This window comes from Mercenaria mercenaria, chromosome 9 (assembly GCF_021730395.1).
Source record: "Mercenaria mercenaria strain notata chromosome 9, MADL_Memer_1, whole genome shotgun sequence".
NCBI classification, from domain to species: domain Eukaryota; kingdom Metazoa; phylum Mollusca; class Bivalvia; order Venerida; family Veneridae; genus Mercenaria; species Mercenaria mercenaria.
This window is the reverse complement of record NC_069369.1, coordinates 22,843,769-22,868,836: the sequence shown is the minus strand read 5'-3', so window position 1 is coordinate 22,868,836 and position 25,068 is coordinate 22,843,769. Positions and strand designations below refer to the sequence as shown.

At 35.8% G+C, this 25,068-nt stretch overlaps 1 protein-coding gene across 5 annotated transcripts in view; it reads right to left on the bottom strand.

Moving 5' to 3' along the window:
• LOC123546697 (alpha-mannosidase 2-like) overlaps positions 1–25,068 on the bottom strand; it is a 76,073-nt gene that overhangs the window by 21,678 nt on the left and 29,327 nt on the right. Inside the window, exon 1 of one of the 5 annotated variants that reach the window (XM_045333176.2) lies at positions 1,525–1,645. The exons of 3 other annotated variants lie outside the window; for them this stretch is intronic. The gene's annotated coding sequence lies outside the window, so the exon portion shown is untranslated. Of the gene's footprint in view, positions 1–1,413; positions 1,646–25,068 lie in introns of those variants that run through there. One more of the 5 variants, XM_045333174.2, reaches the window with a different exon arrangement.

The following is a 25,068-nucleotide window of genomic DNA, read 5'->3' as shown; positions in this document are numbered from 1 at the left end:
CGTATTAAAATAAATCAAATACATGCAATTAACTACGGACACTTTTGCACAAAAACCTGAAAAAGTTGTCACGTGTCAGAATCTAGGACATGACTTTAACACCGCATAAAACTTTATTGGTAATATTTTCTTATTTATTTATTTGGGTTTTACGGCGCACCAACACAGTATAGGTTATTTACATTCTAAACACAATTGATTTGTCATTCATACACATATTAGAATCCAAAAACATAATTTTATACATGTAAATCAAAACTAACAAAAAGTGGTGGTTGTTGCTAACTATTCTATTGATTAGTGTAATATTTCCACCTGCTAGGTGTGTTTCCATGTTAATTTTAACTTAATTATTATAACTTAATCAGGTCGAAGACTTCACCTGGATTGAGAGACATTCTCTTGATCTAAACATTGTCTCTAAATCAGATCTAAAGACTCAAATTAGCTTAAGCGATGAAAATCAATGAAAGAATCATTAAAACTCTCAAAGGTAGAAAAATATCTTTCTTTTATCAAATTTTCAAAATCCAAATTATTTGGAAATTTTGTTTAAACATTATACAGTTATAATGCTTAAGCAAACTTCTACGAAAATGTGTATCTTGAAGTAGCAATAACCACATGAAAGATAACTCTTTCAAAGCCTTGTTCAGACTTTCCAAAAAAATTGTGTCCACAAAAAAATTGAAATTCTCGAGTTCACTTTTCAAACCTATCTTATCATGTTACATAGAGGGTATTTAAAATACTGTATGATTTTCAAAACTTAAAAATGTGCAGATTAGAAATTATACACTGTTTTCCAAAGTGAAAGTACCATGTATTTGAATGGGGCTAAATTTTCAGTCATATTTTTTTATTGAATAGCTTCGTAATCTCTCTAAAGAAACTAGGGAAATGTTCCTTTAATGTGGATGAATAAGTCATATTAAAATAAATCATGTAGCGGAAAAATGCAATTAACTGCGGACACTTTTGCACAAAAACCTGAAAAGTTGTCACGTGTCAGAATCTAGGACATGACTTTAACAACCCATAAAACTTTATCGGTAATATTTACATTCAAAAACACAATTGATTTGTCATTCATACACATATTAGAATCCAAAAACATAATTTTTTCCTGTAAATCAAAATTAACAAAAAGCGGTGGTTGTTGCTGTATCTTGTAAAGTTTACTTGAAATAAGTTGTTTAAATGAATAAATAATGCGACTGTAATTAAATGGTTGTTTTAATGATTTTCATGTTTTATCAACACTAAATAAGCTAAATAAAGTCTTTCGACCGAAAGACATTTGTGTTTAGATTGAGGGAACGTCTCTCAATCCATGGGAAGTTTCCGACCTGTTAATTACAATACAATTTTGCGTGCATGTATAAATGTTATTTACAGAAGAAACCGCCTTACCTTGAAAACGTGTAAATCCAGTTTACAACCTGAATTAAATTTCTGCTTGACATTTTGACATATTGCCCTAAGGTGTAACAGAAGCCGCTACAAAATAAATATTTCACTTACTATAATCCACCCCACTGATTTTATACAATACAGCAGTGTACATGAAATGGCAGTGGATCAATGTACCGGAACTAAATGATATAAAAACCGAATTTTATAGACATTCACGGTTTAAAGCTTTACCTTCACTTTTTTAAAGTACAGTCAAACCCGAGAATGAAGTTCACCTTTAAGGACCCTTAGTCTATAACCTGGAGTAGATAAAAAGACGTAGATGAAATCTAGACTTAAGGCAAAGGGGTTCGGGATTATAAGTGATCAATGTTAGACAGAAATCTCAGTATAATACATATATAATTAGTATGCATGTATTATAATATTTGGATGAGGTTTCTGTCTCATTTCTAGAATGATCACTCATCGTGCCGAACTCCTTTGCTTCAAGGCAAGTATGAATTCGGAGGTAACCTTAGGAGCTGGCTTGACTTATTTTTTGCCAGTATTTTTTTTATAATTTACCAAAGACGAAGCAGGCAGTAAGTGAAGGTAGACTTAAATCTAGATTTAATATAGAACATAAGTTGTTAAATAAATAAAAATACCGACAATGATAAATTGAAAAACAACAACAGCAACAGTAAAATATTATTAGTTCCAAAGTGTGATATCGGATTAAGAATCTAAAAGCGATCTTCGAATGATAAACACATACTATAACAGAATATTTGAGCCGCGTCATGGGAAAACCAAAATAGTGCGTTTGCAACCAGCATGGATCCTGACCAGACAGCGTTGATCCATGCTGTTCGCTAACGGTTTCCCTAATTGCAATAGGCTTTGAAAGCGGTTGCACAGGCTGGTCTGGATCTATGCTGGTCGCAAACGCACTATGTTGGTTTGCTCATGGCGCGGCTCATTTATCTTCAATAATGTTGTATTCCATGCCATGAATATACTACCACTTTAGATTTCATACAGTTTGCCGGGTTGTAGTGATAAATATAGCCAGTCTATCCCTCTGATCCGTGACATTCCGTGCAAAGCATGATTGCAAATTATCTAGATACATGTACACTGCTGACTAGTGTACAAAATTAACCAACTACAGTTAATGCGGTCTCAACCAAATTGAATTTGCAATATTCACTATTAGCCTTGTCATCAGTGCTTCCGAGGGATCCACTTTTCAGATTTTGATAATATATTTTGTTAGTATTACGTTAATTAGTATATATCTTTTTCAAGAATTTTACAAAAGCAGTTGATAATTTTAGGTTTTATTTATCGAAAACATTCTAACATTTTTATGCCCCCGAAGGGAGGCATATAGTTTTTGAACCGTCTGTCCGTCTGTCGGTCTGTCCGCAATTTTCGTGTCCGGTCCATATCTTTGTCATCGATTGATGGATTTTCAAATAACTTGGCATGAATGTGTACCACAGTAAGACGACGTGTCGCGCGCAAGACCCAGGTCCGTAGCTCAAAGGTCAAGGACACACTTAGACGTTAAACGTCATTTTTCATGATAGTGCATTCGTGTCCGGTCCATATCTTTGTCATCCATGGATGGATTTTCAAATAACTTGGCATGAATGTGTACCACAGTAAGACGACGTGTCGCGCGCAAGACCCAGGTCCGTAGCTCAAAGGTCAAGGTCACACTTAGACGTTAAAGGTCATTTTTCATGATAGTGCATTCGTGTCCGGTCCATATCTTTGTCATCCATGGATGGATTTTCAAATAACTTTGCATGAATGTGTACCACAGTAAGACGACGTGTCACGCGCAAGACCCAGGTCCGTAGCTCAAAGGTCAAAGTCACACTTAGACGTTAAAGGTCATATTTCATGATAGTGCATTGATGGGCCTGTCCGGTCCATATCTTTGTCATTCATGCATGGATTTTAAAATTATTGGGCATGAATGTGTACCACAGTAAGACGACATGTCGCGCGCAAGACCCAGGTCCTTAGGTCAAAGGTCCTAAGCTCTAACATCGGCCATAACTATTCATTCAAAGTGCCATCGGGGGCATGTGTCATCCTATGGAGACAGCTCTTGTTTAACGATATTTCAGCAAATAACTTCATATTTACACTGCAGTATGATTTTTTTTTATTTTTTATGCCTCGAAGATGGGCATATTAACTTCACATTGTCCGTCCGTCCGACTGTGATTTTGTAAGTTCTTGTCCGGGCTGTAACTCGATCTGCTATCCATGAAGGAATTTTGAAATAGTTTGGCATAAACAATAACCTTAAGGTATAGGTCCATGTTTCGGAGAAAAAAGTTCGAACGTCAGCAAATCATAGAAAGAAAGCATTGTTTTACATGAAAATTTAACAGCGTATAAAACATTTATATTATTCTACAAAACCATTGTCAATTTACTCATATATGTATTGAATTCCGGAAAGGGACTGCATGAAGGGGCCAAACTTCTGGACAGTCCAGCGCCTTTAAAAACTCACCATTTTTTTTTAAAAAGCTGTTACAGGTCTTCGTTTTGATGCATTTGCAACATCGTGCGAGTGTTTAAACTTTACATAACTGGGTAAAACATCGTTTTGACAATTGTTTACATTTATTTCTTTACAAAAGCCATTCTTATTCAAGCGCGTAGTGAAAATCTGGCAAACATATACACTTCAAATTGCTAATCTATGTCGTTTCAATACGAAGTCTATATAATCCAACAGAGATTGCTGCATATACAGTCATTGCTTACTTTATATTCTGTTTTTAAAAAAGTGGAATGGCGAACTCAATGGGACATGCAAAATGTGATCGTTAAAAATATATAATACATGTTCCTTACCAGTAGGACAATTTTTGTATAGGTTTGAAATTTACTTCATTATCCTTTTATTTGATTATTTATTTTGTAATAATCCTGAACATGTGAAATATTACAATTTTACTATTTTAAAGAGGCGAACTTGTATAATAAAATTTTAACACAATGTCAAAAAAAAAAAATGAAACAAATTTTGGCCTTCAAGTCTAAAAAGGATTTCGAATATGATATTTTTGTAATAGTACAGACATAATTTTCGCACATAATAATTATTAAGTTATTTTCAGACGTCACAGAATATTTGCTATGTCTAATAATTGTACTTAAATGTATACAATTAATCATTAGTCCATGGTCACATTGTTGTAGAAAATAAAATCCTATAGAAATCAAATAATACGCCCGATAAATCTTACGCTAATGCCCCACAAGTCGTAGGATACTACTGTGACATCCAGTTCACAGCGAGATAAATATCGTCTTTCTTTTATAATTGGTGGTTATATATTTTTAATGGCCTATTACTAACTGAATTTTATATATTATATTTCAGAAGACCTTAAACTACATTCATATCAAAATTTCACTGTAATACTTGGTTTTAGATGTTGTTCAGATATATCAACGAATCAGTATGTTATTACAATGTCTACCCAATGCTAATGTTAAAGCCTCGTATAAAACTTCTGAAAAAAAAAACAACATTTTTTTGGTTCGCTATATCTTAATATGTGTTATTTCAATGTATATATATTTTAACATTGGGGCATGGAAATATGTTCTTTACAAACCATGTTTGTTTTCATAGATCAAATAAGAGCTAAAATAGGGACATTTTCAATTACATTTTACCGAAAATTAAATAAATCAGTGTTCGTTTTAGTTGAAATTAACTGTTTATATTATTTCGCTATCGTGAAATCACAATGACGAAGCACGAAATCACAATGACGAAGCGCGAAATAGTGAATTTTTCGGAATTTCGCGCTTCACAATTGCGCTTCGAAATCGTAATATTGCGTTTTGTGCTTCTCCATCATGCGCAGGTGATGAGGGAAGCGTTGGATCCGATCCATGACGACAAAGAGCGAGATCACAAGCGCAAAATAGCGAAATTTTCTCAAAGTCGCACTTCGCCATTGTGATTTAACATACGACGACGAATTACGGAATTTAGCGATTTCGCAATTCGCCGTCGTGACCTCGAACGAGATCACGATAACTAAGCATGAAATCGAGAGTTTTTAGCAGTTTTTAGCAGTTTGCCACCGGTCGCACTTTGCAATCATGATCTAGCTCTTCGCCATCGTCATTTCACTGCGCAGGTGATACACGAAGCGAGGAATCATGAAGGCAAAGCTACACTTACAGTAAAATTCATTTTACTATCGTATATTTACCTACAGACATATCCCTTGAATGATATATCCAATTATAATAATATTTCGAAAGTTTGTTACCACGAAACATCTGTTTTGAACAAATATTTTTAGCTTAAAAAATATCAGGAGGATACCCCGACCCCCAACATACCTCTACGTACTATGAAAATGCCCCAGCTACGTGCCTGTTTATTTAAAGGGTGACAACTTATTTAGAATATTTTAAATATCCAACTCTGTGGGACAGAGACAGTAAAACATGTATTGGACAGGTATGTTGTGTGTCAAGATGCTGTTCATTTACTAAAAAAATATGTTGTTTTGTGATATACTGCTAAACCTTAATGAGACGACGTTTCGTGTGTAATACTCAGACCCTAGCTACAAGGTCAAGGTCACACTTAGAAGTCAAACGTTAATAGGGTTTGTTTCGTGTCCGGTTCGTAACTTTGCCATTCATCAAGAGGTTTTGAAATTACTTAGCATAAATGTTTATCTTTATCAGACGACATGTCATGGGCAAGACTCAGACCCCTAGCTCCAAGGTCAAGGTCAGACTTAGAGTTCAAATGTTAACAGGATCTGTTTTTGTGTCCGGTCCATATTTCTGCTATCGATGAAGGGATTTTGAAATTCCTTAGCATAAATGGTAACCATAATCAGACAATGTGTCATGCGCAAGACCCAGATCCCTTGCTCTAATGTCAAGGGCATACTTAGAAGTCATAGGTTAATAGAATCCTTTTCGTGTCCGGTATATAACTCTGTTATCCATGAAGGGATTTTGAAACAACTTGGCATAAATGTTTACTATTATGAGACAATGTGTTACGCTCAAGACCCAGACCTCTAACTCCAAGTTTACACTCAGAAGTCAAGTCAAAGTTATAAATATTCCCTATAACGAGAAAACTTGTTATGCATAACAAACAGACCACTAGCTCCAAGGTCAAGGTCACATTCAGAGGTTGACAGTTTACATGGTGTGTTTCTTGCTCGTTCCATAACTCTTCCATCGATTAAGAGATTTTAAAATTACATGGCATAAACGTTCCCTATATCAAAATGACGTGTCAGACACAAGCCCAAGACCCCTAGCTGAAGGTCAAAGTCACACTTAGACTTTGTATCCTTCTTGTGCAGTCAATAACTCTGCCATTCATCAGAAATTTCTTGTCACAATTTTTCCCTATGATGAACTGGTGTGTCATGCTCAAAACCTAGACCCTAGCTCCAAGGTCAAGGTTACCTTCGGAGAACTTGTTTAATCTGGTCGCAAAATGAGTCATACCTAAACTATGCTGGCATATTTTGCACAGACAACTAGCATTTTTGTTCACACTTCGTGACTTTGGGGGCGTTAGTCACTAATAGTGCCAGCTCTTATTTGAGCTTTAGTTTTAAATACTGAGTATATTTTGAGAGTTGTATATACTTGTATTTTCCCTATAAAATGTCAAGGTCAGTAGTGGCTGTTGTTAAGTTACCTTTAAGACACACCACAAAATAACTATAATATTTTGTATTTCCATGATGGTAATTATACACTTTTTGTATGAAGAAATGAGAAATAACAAGTATCTAGTTACAATTTGACAGTTACAGATATAGGGCTAAGACAATGTATTTAAAGCCCTGCTCCCGTCCTACCTTTTAACCTTGAATTGTCACTGAAAAAGCATGAAAATCCTGACTATGAACAATGGCGCCTGTCAAAATAGAGTCTATTTTATAAAAAAAAATCTATATGAAATACCTGTGGTTATGCGTGCTAAAGTGTGGCACGTGGCCGTTAACTGTTCCCTATTGTAATCATGGGTTGCATACACACAAAAGAATTTGAATAGCAGCGGAGCAGGGCTTTAATGTCTAAATATATTATTCAATGAATGTAGTAGTATGCACGATTATTTGCACCAACTTCATGTGAGAGGAAAAAGTGGACCACTAGTTATTAGTGGGTCTTTAACACACCTAATTTCTTGAATACCGATGGATAAAAATAAATGCTATAGCCTACAATTAACGGTTAATGCGAACACGATAATGTTACACACCGATAGCCACACGAGAACTACATGCAGATATAGACTTGCCACAGTTCGTTACTGCGAAAATACAAAGTGGTAATATTGGACTGGGAATTCACGGCATGGGTTGGAGTGGATTTTGCCAGGCCTGGATCTCACAAGGCACGAGAGGCGAATGTATCATTGCAGATCAAAGTACTGTTTTAATGACCCTTTAATTATATACATACACCTAATTCTTGTGTCACATCAGCCAAATTTTGACTATAGTTTTAGACAATAAGAAGAAAATCTCGTTTGAAACTTTTTTTTTTTGACGCAAGGGAACGTCAAAACGCCATCATTATATTATTGTTGATCGAATACTTTTCCGTATCCGATAGGAGTTGAAAACAAGTTTCAGTATTCGTTAGTAAAGTGCACGCTGTATCTGAGACAGAATACTCGTATGCATATATTAAATAATGATTGTTGTAATTTATTGGCTATAAATGTGTATTTGTCATTTTATGCCAAATAAAGTATATGTTATGTTATGTTATGTTATGTTATAAAAGAACCCGTTTAAAGTTAACCAGAAGTACTATTTCGCCGATATTCTTTTACAGGGTAAGAAGCTGAGAAAACGATCACTGAGAGATGTACGCCGTGAAATCTATGGTGACATGTATTTGCTGATCATCATCATCATCATCATCATCATCATCATTCATCACTATTCTTACTAGAATTATGAAATGACCACCGTCTGCATCATCACAAGTAACATCTACATCATCATCATCATCATCATCATCGTTACTGTTGTTGTTGTTTTCATCATCATCATCATCATCATCATCATTTTTAGTATTGGTATTATTAATATAAAAGAATTTTATTGCAAGATGCGTATTAGTAATCATCCAATAATGAACTAAATATTTTGCTGAAACTTCATACAAAGTGTTATAGAAATCGATCGAATGACCAATCACCTGTATTTCTCAAGCTTTCCTGGTTCAAAACTCATGTGCCAATCTGGTCATGGTATTTACTTTAGTTTTCTCTAAAACATTTAAGACTCTCACAAAACTAGTTATTTAAAGCAGACTGATTACTAGTATATAGACAGCCGTGTGAGAAGCCGCGTGAGATTCATTACTATCCTGCAGACTATTTGAACAAATTGAGAGAATTTGCCTTGTACAGCTAAACAGAGACATTCAAAATGTCAATTATATACAAGATGTCTGACAGGGAAATTGACGTTTTCTTTAAAAAAAGTATATGTCTTTATCCTTTAAATGCGCTTGTCAAATCTTTAACGCAGTTCATACATATTGATATTCAACTTGTCGAGAAACCCGAGCGTCCTATTATTGGGACAGAACACCGTACACGAGAGACACGTGCTGGTATGAAAACAGAAACACGCAAGATGTAACTAGAAAATGCTTTTGTAAAAAAGCGCATGTCTCCCCCAATGCAAAGTCCTATAGGCAAGAAGTCAATAGGGGTCAGGAGCGAAAGTCAAAGAGACACTGATGGTTGGCTGCAATAGGGATCATCAACTTGGCATGTCCAGTCATCCCGCTAAATTTCAACACTCTTGGCCTAGTGGTTCTCAAGTCACTGTTCAGGCTCCTGTGACCTTGACTTTTGATCAAGTGACCTCAAAATAAATAGGGGTCATCTACTCTGCATGTCCAATCATCTTATTAAGTTTCAACATTGTAGGTCAAGTGGTTCTCAAGTTATTTTCAAAAAATGATTTTACATGAACAGGCCACTGTGACCTTGACCTTTAATAGACTGACTCCAAAATCAATAGGGGTCATCTACTCTGCATGTTCAATCATCCTATGAAGTTTCAACATTCTGGATCAAGTGGTTCTCAAGTTATTGATCGGAACTGGTTATCAATGTTCAGGCCTCTGTGACCTTGACCTTTAACGGAGTGACCCCAAAAACAATAGGGGTCATTTACTCTGCATGAACAATGATCCTATGAAGTTTCAACATTCTGGGTCGAGAGGTTCTCAAGTTATTGATTGGAAATGGTTTTCCATGTTCCGGCCCCTGTGGCCTTGACCTTTAACAGAGTAACCCTAAAATCGTTAGGGGTCATCTACTCTGCATGACCAATCATCTTATGAAGTTTCATCATTCTGGGTCAAGTGGTTCTCAAGTTACTGACCGGAAATGGTTTTCAATGTTCAGGCCCCTGTGACCTTGACCTTTCACAGAGTGATCCCAAAATCGTTAGGGGTCATCTTCTTGCATGACCAATCATCTATAAGTTTAACATTCTGGGTCAAGTGGTTCTCAGTTACTGACCGGAAATGGTTTTCAATGTTCAGGCCCCTGTGACTTGACCTTTAACGAGTGACCCAAAATCGATAGGAGTCATCTACTTGCATGACAATTATCCTATAAGTTTTAACATTCTGGGCCAAGTGGTTCTCTAGTTATTGATCGGAAATGGTTTTCCATGTTCAGGCCCCTGCGACCTTGACCTTTGATGGATTGACCCCAAAATCGATAGGGGTCATCTACTCTGCATGTCCAATCATCCTATGAAGTTTCAACATTCTGGGTCAAGTGGTTCTCTAGTTATTGGTTATTGACAAAAATGGTTTTCAATGTTCAGGCCCCTGTGACCTTGACCTTTGACAGAGTGACCCCAAAATCGATAGGGGTCATCTACTCTTCATGACCAATCATCCTATGAAGTTTCAACATTCTGGGTCAAGTGATTCTCTAGTTATTGATCGGAAATCGTTTTCAATGTTCAGGCCCCTGTGACCTTGACCTTTGACAGAGTGACCCCAAAATCAATAGGGGTCATCTACTTTTCATGACTAATCATCCTATGAAGTTTCAACATTCTGGGTGAAGTGATTCTCTAGTTATTGATCGGAAATGGTTTTCAATGTTCAGGCCCCAGTGACCTTGACCTTTGACGGAGTGACCTCAAAATCAATAGGGGTCGTCTACTCCAGCAGCCCTACAACCCTATGAAGTTTGAAGGTTCTAGGTCAAATGGTTCTCCAGTTATTGCTCGGAAATGAAGTGTGACGTACGGACGGACGGACGGAAGGACGGACGGACAGGGCAAAAACAATATGTCTCCTGGGGGAGACATAATTAACTTAAGCATAGATTCGCACTCAGATTTCTTTTACGTATGATGTTGTCACTTATTAGGTAGGAGATTCGCCGATTTTCAATGGCTAATTGATGTCATGATATCTACACATAACAAATGTGTATACTAGCGTACTGCTCTTCAAGCTGGTTGGAAGCGGGCACAATGGTCCAATAGTAAAACTGTGTGACTACGGGACTAGATGTCGTAAGTTCGAGGTTCATGATGGTCCTATATCGCTCATCTAAGTTTAGATGCTTGCTTGAAAAGTTACAAGTTTCTACTAAATAAATACAGGCAGGTAATGTGTATGTGTATGTGTTGGGGTGGGGATGGGGATGAGATGTTTTTAACGAAACAAATTAATTTGAACAATCTTGGTACTGGGTCACACAAGGACCATTTGTGTGGAACTATTTCTAAATCGTGCCAGCAGTTTTATAGAAGATTATTTTTTTTTAGTTTTCACTGTATACATATAGGGAAAGTGACCACGCCCCAAGGTAGCAACGCTTTTTTTCACAAATCTTAATAAACAATCTTGATAGATGGTCACTTAAGGACCATATGTGTGAAACTATTTCAAAATCGGACAAACAGTTTCATATAAGAAGAACTATATTCGTATTGGGAAAATGACTACTCCATGTTTTTGAGAAATCGGATTAATTTGACCAATCTTGGTAATGGATCACACAAGGACCATTTGTATGAAATTATTCAAAAAATCAGGTCAGCAGTTTCAAACAAGCAGCTTTTTAAAGTTTCCACTATATACATATAGAGGAAATAGACCACACCCTCTGGCGGCCCCGTTGTTTTTTGAGGAATCGGAATAATTTGAGCAATCCTGGTAGATGCTCACACAAGGACCATATGTGTAAATTTGTGTCAAAATAGGACCAGCAGTTTACAAGAAGCCAAGTTTCCACTATAAACATAAAGGGAAAAGTGACCATTTTGACGAATCTTAATAATTCAACCTTGGCAGAATGTTATATAAGGACCAAAAGTTTTGTGTGAAATTATTTTGAAATCGGACTAGCTGTTTAAGAAATGTTGTTAGAAGATTTGTTTTCTATTTTTAGCACTGGCGGCCCTTACGTGCAGCTAAGCGGAACCGTTTAAATAACTTTGATAGAAACCCAAGTTTCATTAACTTCCACCCAATAGTTTCAGAGGAGATGTTGTTTGAAGAACTTCCTATGCTTGAAAGCAAATATCAAGTCCTTAGGCCATGTGGCCTTTCAAAGTTTTCCCTAAATAACTCTTTATAAACCATTTGACCCCAGGGCGGGGCCACATATGACCCTAGGGGAATAATTTGAACCATCTTGGTAGAGGCCCACTAGATGATGCTACATACCAAATATCAAAACCCTACATTCTGTGGTTTTTGGACAAGAAGATTTTCAAACCTTTTCCCTTAATAAGTCTATATAATCAGATGACCTCACGCCCTGGGCGGGATCATATTTTAACTCGGGGCGGGGGGGGGGGGGGGGGGTGATAATTTGAACAACCTTAGAGGACTACTAGATAGTGCTACAAACCAGATATCAAAGTCCTAGGGCCTGTGGTTTTGGAATATACTAAGTATTTAAAGTTTTTCCTTTCAGTTGCCATGGCAACCCGAGTTCTGAATGGAATTCAACGTTTTTAAGAAATTTAAACAGAACATCCCTGTGAAGTTTCAGTAAAATGGCCTAGTGAATTAGGATGAGATGTTGTTTAAAGGAAAATGTTGACGGACGACGGACGACGGATGACGGATGACGGACGACGAACAATTACTGACCGCAATAGCTCACCCTTCAGCACTTCGTGTTGAGGTAAGCTATTAAATATCTATCTGTCAAATGACTTCTGATTGGAATTGCACTTTTCTTTTAATAAAACAATAATAAGAACAAAAGTAATACCTGTAAGAACTATTTCAGTTCGCGATACATTTTGGCGCGATCAGGCAATAAGTTGTCTGTAAACCTCAACAAGAAACATAAAAAAACTAGAATGTGTCTGTAGGACACAGGGTGTGCCCCCCACTGGTACATTTGTCATAAATGAGGGCCAATAATTCAAATGTTTTAATGGGGTATAGCCTCAACAATCATTTTATGAAAAGGATTCATTATTCTAGGCCCTTTACTTTTTGAGCTATGAGCATCACAAACAAAAAATCCACTATTTTGGTTATTTCACGGGCCATAACTCTGTAATAAGAGCTAAGATTCTCAAGAGGAATGCCAAGTGTGCAAGTTCACATCACGATAAAGACTCCAGCAAGGTTTACTGAATTTACATCTGATACTTTTTGAGCTAGGCACATAATTAGGTGAAAAAGTGCATTTTTTTACTATTTCAGGGGCCATAACTTTAAAAATAGGGGGTGGAGCGAGCCAAAAAATTAGAGGTGTGCAAGTTTATATCATGATAAAGACTTATGCAAGTTTTCAACCATTTATATTAAATACTTTTTGAGCTAGGTGCATCACAAGGTGAAAATGTGTATTTTTGACTATTTCAGGGGCCATAACTCTAAATGAAAAATAGGAGGTGCGCAAGTTCATATCATGATTAAGACTCTTGCAAGTTTTTCATGAATCTATATCAAATACTTTTTGAGCTAGGCATGTCACAAGGTGAAAATGTGCATTTTTGACTATTTCAGGTGCCATAACTCTGAAAATAGGGGGCCAACCCAAATGAAAAATAGGAGGTGCGCAAGTTCATATCATGATTAAGACTCATGCAAGGTTTCATGAATCTATAATTATCAAACACTTTTTGAGCTAGGCGTGTCACAAGGTGAAAATGTGCATTTTTGACTATTTCAGGGGAGGGGCCATAACTCTGAAAATAGGGGGCAAGCCAGATGAAAAATAGGAGGTGCGCAAGTTCATATCATAATCAAGACTCATGCAAGGTTTCATGTATCTATATCAAATACTTTTTGAGCTAGGCATGTCACAAGGTGAAAAATGTGCAGTTTTGACTATTTCAGGGGCCATAACTCTAAAAATAGGGGGCGGAGCCAGATGAAAAATAGGAGGTGCGCAAGTTCATATCATGATTAAGACTCATACAAGGTTTCATCAATTTATATCGAATACTTTTTGAGCTAGGCGTGTCACAAGGTGAAAATGTGCATTTTTGACTATATCAGAGGCCATAACTGTGAAAATAGGGGGCGGAGCCGGACGAAAAATAGGAGGTGCGCAAGTTCATATCATGATAAACACTCATGCATGGTTTCATCAATTTGTATCAAATACTTTTCGAGCTAGGCGCGTCACGAACTTCGGACGGACGGACGGACGCACGCACGGACAAGACCAAATCTATATGCCCCCACCACTCATGGGGGGGGGGGGGGGGGTGAGGTGCACAATAAGTCATCTGGAACAGGGTATCGTCAATCATTAAAGTTAATAGAACAAAATTCCTTCTTATAAATGAAACGAGCTAATAGTTAAGAGCGGTTGGAAACCTTCAGACGCTTCCCTCAACCCCACGTCATGTAAAACCTGATGCCAACCTTTCTCTAAAATATCTGCAAGTATATCCATAATTTAATGTCATGCAGTATTACTCATTTTTTATTTACAAAAAAAAAAAAACTTCAAGTTTTTGGAGAAACGTTTGTACTAAATATCAATAGCTCATATTCAAATATGGGCCGCGCCATGGGAAAACCAACATTTTGCATTATCCGCGCAGTCTGGTCAGGATCTATGCTGTTCGCTAACGGTTTCTCTAATAAGAATAGGTTTTGAAAGCGAACAGCACAGATCCTGACCAGACTGCGCGGATGCGAAGGCTGGTCCGGATCCATGCTGGTCGCAAAGTCACTATGTTGGTTTTCTCATGGCGCGGCTCAACTATCTAAAGGCAATTCATCAGATGTTAATCAAGACAATGTCATGACAATTTACACTTATTTCTGTTCATTAAACCGTTTTTATAAAAGGTTTCCCGCCCGAAATATATGTATAACTCACATGAATAATAAATATGACCCTATATTTTTCGGCGAATGCCGTATTAAGAACGAATTCGTGACCATGCCACGTGATTTCAGTTTGCAAATCAGACTACTCGATAACGCATTATAGATAATTTATCATAATGAACGATTTATGCAACACTCTGCCTGATTGGACGAGAGTGTCTATTTGTTTCACTCTGCTGATTGTGCTACGCTGGGTGAAATGTAGACAAAGCATTTATGCTAAATGACGCTGTTCACAGTTTTAAAGCTAAGTTTCGCTCAGTATATTTAGCAAAAACATTGATATATCTAAAAATGAGAAGTAAGTTTAATAAATATGATAAAAACCTGTTCAAATACCAACATATATCAATTAACAGAAAGAGCTGAATACGGTCTGCGTATCACATGAATAAGGGGTGTGATTAGAGTCTTCTATGTAGAGAAGTGCCTTCCAGACCGCTGCTGTAATTATTTGTCGTAGAATAAACAAAACAAAATTGCACATCTAGGAAACCTTTGTGAACATTTTAAAGAGAACCATTTAAATTGTTAAGTGTGGTGATTGGTTTTGCTATTTGCAAAATGTTAGACAGATGATAGAATGACACGATTTGTAAACCTCATATACTTCTTGTTTTACTACAATTAGCCGACAATCTTTTTTAAAGATTGTTCTTGTTTTCCACTCTCCTGATTGTGCATCGCTAAGTGAAATGTCAGACAAGGAGTGTTTAATGACGCTATTTACAGTTTTAAAGCTACGCTTCGCTCAGTATATTTAGCAAGAATATTGATGTATCTAAACTGATAAGTAAGTTTAATAAATATAATAGAAACCTGTTCAAATACCAATATGTATCAATTTACAGAGAGAGCTGAATACAATCTGCGTATCACATGAATGAGGGTGTGATTAGCCGATCGATTTATGTCCTCTAGGTAGAGAAGTGACTTCAAGACCACTGCTGTAATTATTCGACATAGAAAAAAAAACACGAAACAATATTGCACCGTTACGAGACCCTTGTGAAAAATTAAAAGAGAACCATTTAAATTGTTTAAGTGTTGCGTTTAGTTTTGCTATTTTCAAAATGTTAGATAGATGATAGAATAACACAAATGATATTAAAACCTCATAAACTTCTTGTCTTAATACAATTCGCCGACCATCTTTTTTAAAGATATTTCTTGTTATCAATAATATTGGATTGCTTCCCAGCAACTACCGTCGATGGCTGAACACGATTAGATACTGGAATAGACTAATAAACTTTGATGACTACTGTTGACAACAAAAAAAAAGTAAATTTTGAAATATCTTGAATAAATGCTATATTTCTTAAGAAGGCTTTAAAACTTAATTACTGACAAACTTTCTGTTACGGAAACACTTGAGAATTTGCTGTTTTTACTACTTTTTACGATGAAAATTGAAAAGCGTTTGTCACGCTTTTACTCCAGACAAACTGTCTTGATTATAAATATCTATATTTTGAAGTAATTATTTACTACTTCAGCTATGGGGCTATTGGTTACGACGACGGGAAAATGTCTTTATTGCCGCGGCGGTTCGGGCTTCGATTCCCGACGCGGTCACCTTTTTTTCTTGATTTGGAACTTTTAAAATATGTTAGAAACAAAAATGCATATTCTAATGTTCATAATATGATCAAACTTCAATTTGAAAGAAGGATTATTTTTAGCCAAATCTGGAGGCATGCTGCTTTAACCAAATAATATTATGTTTTCAAACTGTACTATACGAACGGTCGTAATAACTGGTGTAGTGAGTTAAAAGGCGTTTTAATCAAATTAGACAATGATCACTACGAAAACAAAAGCGCCGTTAATCTACAGACAGTAAGTAAAAAGCTGAACAATTACTTCAGTAACAAATGGAGAGACAGTCTGAGAAAATATGAACGCTCTGCTCGCTCAATTTAGGTGTGGAATTTTGACCCTTAGGATCGAAACAAGACGGTACATTGGTGAACGCCCGAGGGTAGACTTCGTACATTCTGTCAATTTCGTTCCATTGAAGACGAGTGTCATTTTCTTATTAACTGTACATTCTATATATTACCAATGAAACATTTGTAACTTTACCGTATTGAGCGATAGTGATAGACTGGTACATCTCATAAACAATTATCCCCGTAAAGTTGCAGGATTGTTATTAAAAGCTATTTGAGGAGGAGAAAATAAATATATAACACCAGATAAATGAAAACCAAATAATACAAGTACTAATAAACTTTGATAATGTGGCAGTCGAGTCCAATAAGTCCAGGGATGTTCAAAGATAATCCGTCATAGATCTATTGTAAAGCAAATATTGGATTTACCTGTATTGGAAAATAAACAGTGTCGATTGGATTTAGGTCAACTGCCACATTATCAAAGTTTATTAGTGCATTTACTTATTTTCAGTATGTATATGTATTTCTGTGTATTTACATTCATGATCCGGTGATAAGTGCTTGTTATTACTATGTTGTAGTAAGTATGATATTGAAATTATTGATTATCTCTCTTTATAGTTTCAGAAAAATGTTCATTTCATGTGACATTATGCATGTTCTTTGTATTACATTGTCTGGCGACTTATATGCCCATTGGGCCGGGTGTGTTTAATTGTTAAATATTGTATGTAATTATGTTTATATGCTCGCACAGGTCACGTTGATATCTTATTTATTATTTCAATTCTATCAACGCAAGTTCTTCGCATTTTACAGCACTAAATTTTAATGATTTTAGCGGGTCACACCTCCCCACGCATTGAAAGCTTTGCATAACGGAACCGTCCAATATTCAAAGTATTTTAATCTGATTTGATAGATATAGTTGTCTAATATTGTGCTGTATATTTTGAAAACATGTATCTTACAAGTCCCTCAAGAAGGGTCTTCTGTGGCCGAGAGGTAAAGGTCGGCGGCTTTGAATCACTTGCCCTTTACCTTTGTTGGTTCAAAACCATGCTTTAGGCGTAAGATACTTTCATGTGAGGAAGCAACTCATATGGCGTACGGAAGGCGGGTGGTTCTACCCAGGTGTCCGTCCATACCTAAAGGGAACCTACGGCCTTCCCCTACTATGAAAAGCTGAAAACAACCTTTTACCTTTGTGTCGATGTGACGTTAAACTCAACAAGTCCGTAATGAATAGCATTGTCCTTAAATTGTTACATAAATTCTACCAAATAAACATATTTATTGTTGTTCATCACACACATGTATCGTTTCATCTGATACACAATATTCTTTGTTCTGCTACAAGTTCAAAAAGTATCATACCTTTTTTTGTGATGTCATAAGAAATTCTATCTAAATATATCCTGCAACAAACACAAGGATGATCTGATGGAGCAAAATCCACAATAGAATTAAACAAGCTGAGTTAATGGTTAAGCAATTTAAAACCTGAAACGATCGCTATAAAATACTATCGATTCGCCATTCGGATGATATTGGAATGACAAATTTCACAGACACTGAATAAATAGAATTCACTGCTATTAGGAAGCTATCTGGAAAGCTAATAAGTTATCAAAGAATGCCATCATTTCAAAATGCTTGTGTCCAATAATTTCATTCTAGGGAAAGGATCTTTGCTTCCAAGTCTGTTTTGTGAATGTAAACTAGTCTACTGTGAATAAAACACAGTGCTTATCACATTAAATCCATCGTCGCTCTTTTAAACAATTCAGTCAGTGCCAAATAGATCAATATCCAGCTAAAAATAATCTTCTAACATACGTATCAATTTTCAAGGAAGAAACTACTTTTAGAAAGAATCGCCCGCATAAAAATCTGCTTGATTAGAAACCAATAAACAAAGTATTGTTCTATCAAATCGATAGTCTTATAGTCTGTTTTTCTTTTACGGCGTCTTTATGATCAGACAATCAATGTTTCCGGTCATAGTTTAAGCTGTCCTATTACAAAACATTAACGCACGGGTCATTTGCATTCCCAGAGAATCGGCGCCAGTAAGTCTTTTTTAAACGGATTGATATGGATTATATAAGCTGTGTCTGTCCCTTACAAATATTGAGACAGAATCATATAGTTCTTCATTGCAACCCAAAGCAACAGGGAAAGAAATTATGCAGTCTGTTTAACTTGTGCATGGAAATCCCGTGTTCTCTGTAAATGATTAGACAGTGTTAATAGGGTTACATGGACCTATGTTATGTAATATACACTATTTCTAGCCACCACTATGCTCGTAGGACAAACTGATTTTATCAATCAACAATATCGTAATCAGACACCCTTTGCAGGCTTAAAATAATTTCTTTCGTGCCGTAATTTGTGGGAGATGTCCCTTAAATTAATTAATCGCAAACAGAAGTCAGTTTGAGTTTGTTTTTTAATATAAGTGTCTTTGTTTTCTTTCTAGGGCTAAATCTCGGCTTTTGCTGTTTATCTGCAGTATGTATACAGTTCATGTCTGAACTTGCAAAACAATAATTTTGACTACATTTTTATCAGTCATGCACGCATAATATGTATACTCGCCATTTGAGGTCTAAACGGACTTTCGTAAACATCTTTCAGAGCTGTTCAGTTTGTTTATAACAGGCCAAGATGTATTAATTTTCAATATGGAAAAACATCAACAATTTGAAATTTAGCAACCGCTCTTTATCTTCTAGGAAATAAGGAGAATCAAATAAATCAGCAGCCATTGAAGCCTTTTCATTGTTCAAATCTTACCTAGACGCACAACATTCGATAAAATTAAGTTGCCCGTTTTTTGCCACTCCTACACGGTTGTTTGTTTTCGTGTTTTACTGTGGGGTAAAAGATTAGAAAATTAAATAATTTATATTTGGTTGAACGAAATGAAAGAAAATATAACTGCTAGTCATACGATAGGCGCCGAGATGTCAAAATGCCAGAACCAAATAACCAAACAGAGACTGTATAATATATTGAATAAAGGCTAGATTTCTACATTGTAACACCGTTTTTGCACGGCGCTTGTGTAAAACTAGACAGAACGTTTCTTATGAATTCTTTTTTTTTTTTCATAGACATCAAACGCTTTTACAACGGCCACCGCATCAGATAAGATATTTACCGTAAAAAGAAAATTATGTTTTTATGCCAAAGATTTTATAGATAGTTCCTCAATCAGTGGGCCAGACTATCATTGAAATGAGTTCAGTTAAAAACAATCGATGTATTTAAAAAACAACAACGCTGCCAATGAAGTATAAATAATCTAATTTTACCATCCAGCAGTTTTTGATTTGATTTCCGAGTCTGGACTTTGGAATTTTGGTTATGGATCTCGTATTCGTAATGCTATCTTTGTTATTGTACTGTAGCTAATGGCTATCACCCTAAAGACAAGAAAAATGACACACATTGTAGTATATTGTCAGCCATACAGAAAATACAAGTCTGAAAAATATAAACCAAGATGAACCTTAAATTTTGTTTGACAGACCTCTGCTCCATGTTTTTCAATGCAATGCCATACTACACTGAATGGGCGACTTCAAAATGTCAAAACCCCTGAAGTCCAGACTCGGAAATCAAATCAAAAACTGCTGGATTGTACAGGAAATAAGTGTTCTCTTTCTATGTAATCCTTGGTGACGGTGTGCCTGTCGTGGCTATTTATAGGTTCATGTATGTATTATGTTATAATGTTGTATTTACAATACATGTTGTTTTTAAATATCCATGTATGTGCACTCCTTACCGAAATATATCTATCTATCTATGTCAACAGATGAATAAACTGAGACTTAAACTTCTAGCCTAATCTGCCGAAAATTTATAGTAAATACACTAGCGTTCTACAAATAGCAGTAACTTTTATTCAAATGGTTCTCAGGATTGGCTGTGGTATGCGCAGACACCAAGGTAAACAAAATTTCCACTGAATTTGAAATTTTACCGAGTGGTCGAGATGGATCGGAATTATCTATTTTTCTTGCGAAATCGATTCAATTAATGTACGTTTGCTAGGATAGGACTTGCGTTTGGTTTGCCGGCAATAAGTTGATCAGTCTGTATGAGAGGATACGTGCTCCTTAATATGGGTTCCCTATTTCAAACCAAGGCAGTAGGGTCTACAGTACTGCGTAGTACATATGGTACACAGCAGGACTATATTAGAGGTCCAGCAAACTTGAACACACAGACACGAGTATCTGACCTGGGATGAAAAAAAGATGACCAGACAGATAAATCCCCGTTTTCATCCTAAATCAATCCTAAATGAAACACGAGCCCCTTGCAAATGATATATACCATTTACAAGACTAAAACCAGATATTCAAGCATACGAGCAATGGTTACGCCTCCTACGCCGATGTGAAATAAATTCGCCGGAAAACTACACAAACTATCTATCACTATTTCACGTATGCATTTAGTTACAAAAATGAGACCGACCACAAGTCTCTAGCCCCTCTCGTTCATGAAATATCGGGAAACGAGGGCCTTCCTGTTGCAAGTTCCAGTTAGCTAAAATGCGGCACAACGAAACAGTACGAAAACATCGACTAAAATATGGTTGTCAGCCAAGCGCGGATCAAATTCACTAGCCATTACTAACAAGGATAACTAAATACGTGAATTAAGCTAGCCTCTCACAACCGTCAGTTGCATCTGCTACACTATTGTTTTATTTTTCCCATCGGTCTTTCGATTGCATGTTCCGCCGTTGAATAGAATTTCTTCGGTATTTTGGAACGTGAGTTCTGATATGACCTCATCCCTCACGACAGAACTGCATCGTTTCGCGCTGGATTTCTCGGATATTATCATATAACTTTTAACGGCAGTTGTAAGCTGGCTTAATTTACGTATTCTATAAATACGACGTCAAGTTGGTCGTCAGCGGCCCGTTTATTACACAGAGAGTGACGACTAAGTATTCGGACCGTGGAGCACCTTGCAGTGAAACTTAACCATTTGCACACAATTTTTAGCCGTTTTTAAATAACGTCAAACACGCGTTTGGTAGCTAATTACTGAATATTCATTTATTGTTTTAGCCATAAATTTCAAATGATCTTTATCGCGCACGCATATTGTCATACTTGTTAGGACTATTGATCTAAATTAGACGATCAGTTTTACAACGAAGTACAATGTGAATTCAAAATTGTAAAATGTAAGTAACTTACCGCCGCTACGAACACGATCCATGAATAAATAAATTTCCTCTTCTAATTGTCAGCGGAGATGGTTAAATTACGACAATTACTGCTACTACCATAGTTATAGATCTAGAATGACAATCTGGCATTAAATGCCACATTGGGTAACTACAAAACGGTATATTTATTACAGTAATTGAATGTGCTTTCGCAGAATATTATTTGGGCATATTCAAATGTTTTAATCGCTCTTTTCGGTTCTGTTAATGTTAATTTGGAAAGTAAACAAGTTACAATTGTCATCCTAAATCTATAGCTACATACACGGTCAAGTGAATTACAATACACCATTTATAAAAAGGTCCCAATTATACAAAGGTCAAGATGACCGGTAGACGCATTAGAAAGTGTCCGATTAAAGGCCACCATGTTGATTTTTGTACTTAATATATATTTTAGATTATTATACCTCACATAAATATCCAATGCAAATTTCCCATTAGTTTAACTTGAATAATATATCATATTCCCCAGTAATTTTATATCTCATGCGCAAAATCGTTATTTTCAGTTTCTGCGCATGTGATATGATAAATAATTTCATATCACCTGCGCAAAAGCGCTGTTTTGTTTTTCTGCGCATGTGATATTATTTTTTCATATCTCCCGTTGAGTAATTGATACTTTTGCACTGAGTAAAAGACTGAGACGTTAACTTTTCAGAAGATGTGCTTTTATAATTTAGGATTAAATTTCTTTCATTTGTGAACCCGGTCGATTTTTCTTTTATTAATGATTTGTTCTACGTGCCAAAAATTTCGAAAACAACTTTTTATCAAATATTGAATCGAAACTATTTCCATGAAATTGGAAATGATCTTACTAAGAAAATAAGTGCTCACACATATATATTTCGTTTAGAAATAATAAAGTTATCGCCGTTTTTCGAATGTTAGGCCTACTGTTAGCGATTTCAGCAGCGTCACAATGTTGAAATGATAATGCGCATAATTTAACATAGGATTCAGCGATATGCAAACGTGTCGACTAAATCTACAAAAAATGTCTTATTACACAGAAGAGTTGCCATCCGAGTGCTAACAAGTAAGCACTCCTTAATTCAGTCTCCATTATTTGGTAATTCATTTTTAACGTTAGATAAATCATTTAAAACATTATGTTGATTTTACAGTAAATGTTTTGACCTTTAATGTCATTTCGGTATAATAAAATAAATATTGCATTCCTAAGAGGGTGATATGAAAAATGTTTACCCCTCGAAATATGAATATAGACCTCGACTGGCGCCTCGGTCGATATTCATATATCTCGTGGTGAACATTTTTCATATCGCCCTCTCAGGAATGCAATATTTATATAATATCCATATTGTATATAATACAGAAGTTCCTTGAATGTTTGTAAAATATTTTCTGCGATAAGTCTAGACGTAATGTGGTAAGTTTTTCTTCTTTTGTCTTTGCAATCTATAACGATTGTCTTTCCTGCAAATTAATGTACCCTGGTATAACTAGACTATTAAACTTAATGTTACTAAAGTGCAAAGCCCTCTAATCTTGTGTACCGCTTTTGAGCACAGAAATCGTAATGGATGTTAATATAATAGTAAAAAAAAAGACATCCCTAATGAGAAGATATTCCTAGTGAGAAGACATTCATTCAAATGATCATCGATAAATCACTCGCTGATGCAAAACAATTAGGGCTCAAAGTGGAACTGGTCTATCTGAGCACATGCACATTTGGTTTCGCGTTGAGTAACCGAACAGTTGTATCAATTTAGATGTTTCTATTTTTACATTCTTAATATTGCCTTCTTATTTTCCCCTAAGAATAAGATTACTATAATTAACTTACAATTCAATAAAGTAAAACTTAAATATAGTTATTCAAAGTAGGTACAGACAGATCTGTGAAATACCGCGTGAAAACCATTATCATCATGTAGACTATTTGTTCCATGAAATTGAGTCAGTTCCATATACAGCTAAAACTGGTGTCAATTATATTCAATATGCTCGGCAGGGAAGTAGGCGTTTTCTACGAAAGTGTCATTTTCTACCCTTTAATTTTACTATAACATTCGCTATTGTCAATCCGTAAGTGCAGTTCATACATTTCGGACTTGTAAAGAATCACAAGCTGAAGTTTATTGTATCTATTTGTGCTAGAACTACAAACATTATAAACACGTGCTGGCGTGATTACGGGCGACAGACAGAATGTACATGGTATAGATTCGCACGTATACGGAGGAGATCCGCCAGTTTTCAATGGCAAACTGATTTTCTTGATCTAGACCTACGCACGCGTACATATATGATATTTCATTGTGTTTCAAGTTGAACAACGAATATTTTGGTTGAATCGTTAGGCACGTGTGAAATGATACACAAATCAGCTTGCAATAATAAGCATAGCCACTGAACACACTTTATACTATACTTCAAAGAGACGCAGTTCACACAAGTACCTCAAGTTTTTCCGGCCCGTCAGTATCATAATAGGATTTTTGTTTAAAAACAACGAAAAAGGCCGAAGCTTTCGAATCACATGAGGATGGCCCCAACGGAACACCGTACATGAGGGCTTTTTATCTTGCGTTCTGTACGAGCAGTTGTAAATGCAACGGAAAGTATAATTACAATATATAAACCCAAAGCGACTTTTTCTAATGAAAGCTACTATACCAGTATATATACTTCGCAGATCTTTAATACAGTCTCAATTATGCTGAACTTTAGCATATTAAACGGTACACAAATCCAACTTTGTTTATGTCTCAAACCTACATTTATTTAAATGATAAATTCCACCATTTCATTAAATTCGCGAACCAGTATAGTTGATCATGGTTAAATTTTATACTCTGAAATTTTTAGTATAGGTGTCTTCGAATGAAAGTAAAAATATGGTTCTGATAAAAGCAAAATAGTTCTGTTTATTGTAATTTAAGATAGACGGCACAGAAAATACGTTTAGTGATGAAATCTATACAATATTTGTCACCCGTTGACATTTTTGCTTTCGGTTTTGTCTGCCATACAATAAACATGACTTCAGTTATCTTTATTTACTTTTATGTATAGTTTACATTGTTCAATATACAAAAAATATTTACA